A 3,501-nucleotide genomic window follows, 5' to 3' on the forward strand; every position below is an offset into this window, starting at 1 on the left:
AAGCCAAACAGCCCTGAAGCCACAGAGCCGAGAGGCCTCACTGCCCAGGGATGAGCGGAGCTGGGAGGCCTCCCGCCCCGGGATCAGCGAGCCTAGAGGCCTCCCGGCCCAGGGATCAGCGGAGCCGAGAGGCCTCCCGGCCCAGGGATCAGCGGAGCCGCGAGGCCTCCCGGCCCAGGGATCAGCGGAGCCAAGAGGCCTCAGGGCCCAGGATCAGCAGAGCCTGATGGAAGCCCTGTGTGTGTATGCACCCTGGGGGTGCAGAGGTCCTGTCATAGGCAGAGGCCTATGGCGAAATTTTCGACTCTGAGAAGCAGCCTACAGGCTGGAAGGCTGCTCCTCTGACCTCAGTGCTGGAGAAGACCATTAAGCAGAAAACTAAAGAAACCGATTTTACATCATTTCCCAGGTGGAGAACAGTTGGCATGTAAGCCCCTGACCAGTGCCCAGCCTCTCCTCTGTCAGTCTATCTCACTCTTAGGTACCATGTTCTTTGTTCTGTCTTAACTGCAACTCATTTTTAAACTAGATTGCTTTTAAAAGAAGACTAAATAAAGTTTCCCTTAAGTTATTTAGGTGGTGCTGGGGCTGCTGGGGCTGCTGGGGGCCTGATAGAAGACACAAACACGCAATGGGGGGCCTGTACCCAGCAGCCCCAAGGCCCGCCACCTTGGTGCTGGGGCTGCTGGGAGTATCAGAGACACAAACCCGCAGGCCCGGCACCCAGCATACCCAAGGCCTTCTGGCAGCACTAAGGAGCAGCAAACCAAGTGGTAGGAAGCAGCAAGCAGGTGGGCAGTAACAAGGGAGGGGGTCCTGGACTGCAAGAGGGAACATGCTGGGCTAAGGGACCCCCCACCCATCCCCAGTGCACGAATTTCGTGCACCGGGCCTCTAGTCATTACATGCTGTTGTATTATTTGATTCTCCTAGAATTTTAACAGTAATCTCAGTGAATACAGGGAGTCAATGTCACAAAAAATTAACTACAATTTGATTAATATGCTAAAAAGCATTTCACCATCACTTCTACTTGCTTTCTGAGAGGCATAACTTAATTAAAACATGTCAAACTATAGGTGAATAATAGTTTTATAATAATATACTTGTTCTCTTGTGGAATATTAACAGTAGTGTCATGAATTGGCTTTTGAGGCCAACTTGGCAGCCACTGGGAAGATTCAATTTGGCTTGCTCAGCATAGATAAAGGCCAAAAGGAAGAAGGTTAGAGCTGTAAGAAGGGACTGGCTATATTTATGGGTGGGTTTTAGAAATAAAACTGTTCCCAAAGCAGAAATGGAACATGGAACTCAACTCCCAAAGCTAACAAACAGAAGTATTTAAATCTACAAATCACACCAACTTCAGTTTGGCTTTTGTTACAGGAAAGTGTTTTCTCCTATGAAGTAAATGGGTCCTAGTGAGTGTACAATGGTTCATATTCTTCATTAGGAAATGTGAGGTTTTTAATGGTTACTCAATTTTTATAAAATGACTACAAGATTTGCCTCACAAAAGTCATTGGCTTGCTATTAGTCTTAGTTTTCTAATATTTACTACAAAGAAAAAAGGCATTTTTATGTTTTTTAAGTACAAAAAAAGCTACTATGGCTATAAACAATTTATAATTTTCCTAGAAATGATTATGTAACTATACTTTTAAAACTTGAAGTAACAACAGACTTTGGCATCTGTAAATTGGCTTATATATCTGTTTATACCAGAATGAGTTAGGAAGAATTAACTGGGAAGTTATTTGGAAGATTGGCTTTTTAGTGGATATGGATTTGTGAGATACAACACATGAATAGAAAAGTCCTCAAATATGCTTTTTGTGAAAGGCAGAAGCTAGCAGTTAATAGATTTTCCTTTACTCTCAAGTTCTTTTATTTATCTAGGAAGTTCACCATCACTTTTTTAGAACATTACAGTTATTCAGAGTAGATTCTATGATTTTATTAAAGATGCATCTAAGGTAAAACATGACAATTTTCTCACCAAAACTGGTATATTTCTTTGCTTTGCTTACCTGAGCATTAGAATCTAACAAAACAAAAAAAATCTAGATTCTCATCTATTTTGACCTTAGATACAAACTTAATCTCACCGAGTCTTAGTTTCCACAATAAAACACTGACATGATAACCTGACTCAAGATGTGATAGTGAGGATCCAATAAGATAAATATAAGGTGCCCCCAAAACATGTATACATACTTTAACAGCTGATAGCTCAATTGATGTTTCTTTCTTTCCAGCCAGACTAAGCTTTGAACAAAGGAAATTCATCCTAATATGCTACTGGATGTTTGAAAACGTAGTTGAAGTACAAACACCGCCTTTATAATTATTCAAAGTGTATATACATTTTTTGGGGAGGACACACTTTAACAGCTGATAACTCAATTTTCACTCCCTTTCAGGTTTTAACTGTTTTGAAATAATGGGTGAAGCCAGACTAAGCTTTGAACAAAGAAAATGTATCCACTGGACTTTCTTATGTGGATACATGAAAGATAAAGTTTATGGTACAAAACTAGCAACGGTTGACAAATTGAGGGCACACAAATACCAAATGAAATTGTTCTTGATGTTTGTGACTCCATTGCTTTGCATTTTCAGCAGTGCCTGGACCAGAATGATCATCAGTTTGAAAACAGGCATTGACAAAAAAAAAAAATTCCTTTTTGTAGATACTTTTAAATTTTGAAAATGAACTGTATGTTAATAAGCAACGACTTTATAATCATTCAAAGTGCATATACATTTTTGGGGACACATCAGCAACCTGGCACAGTGGCTGGCACAAAGGCATTGCTCAGTAGGCATTAGTTCTGTTCCCACATTTACATGAGTACTTTTGCAGAAGTATATGTAGTACTGTGTAGAACATACATTAAATATACTGTCTTTGTGAACAGTACAACACTTTAACTGAATGTGGTTTTAGATGAGTAATGGATTTTTAAAAATAATTTTAACATGAATGTTAATGTCCTCTCTTATTTTTAAACTTTACAACCTTACCATCATTTTCAAAATGTGAAAATTCCTGCTTTGACAGTGTGCACTTACAGGATTGACATCCAGTGACATAGAAAGAATTAAGGTGCCTTTTTCATTCTTTCTTTCTTTGATGAATAAAAAAAGAACTTGGGATATTTTTCTACACTAAAACTCTAAAAAAAGTAGTATGCTCCATCCAAACTGGAAAACTTAGTATATAAAACTTATTTTTCCCCACTGGGTTTTGTTCTTACTATCCAACAACCTGGAATGCTTGCTGCGACTTGCTCCCTAATATGTCAGTTTATTGCCTGGAAAACTTAAAAGCTGCCCAGGAGGTCCCAGCTTCCCCATTCCCCAGCCTTTTTCGTGTAACTCCCTTAGCTCCTCAAAGGCATTTACCTTTACACTTTAATGATTTCTAAATGAGAAGGCCCCTATCTTAGCTTTCTTTTCCCTTAGCAAGCTGCTGAGTGAGAAACACCCTGTCTTACA

The 3,501-nt window shown here is 39.9% G+C and overlaps 1 protein-coding gene across 1 annotated transcript in view; it reads left to right on the top strand.

The window, feature by feature from the left end:
* Window positions 1-3,501, top strand: part of NAV3 (neuron navigator 3) — an 832,279-nt gene that overhangs the window by 467,011 nt on the left and 361,767 nt on the right. The gene's annotated exons all lie outside the window — the stretch shown is intronic.

The sequence above is a fragment of the Myotis brandtii genome, unplaced genomic scaffold (genome assembly GCF_000412655.1).
Source record: "Myotis brandtii unplaced genomic scaffold, ASM41265v1 scaffold82, whole genome shotgun sequence".
NCBI lineage: Eukaryota > Metazoa > Chordata > Mammalia > Chiroptera > Vespertilionidae > Myotis > Myotis brandtii.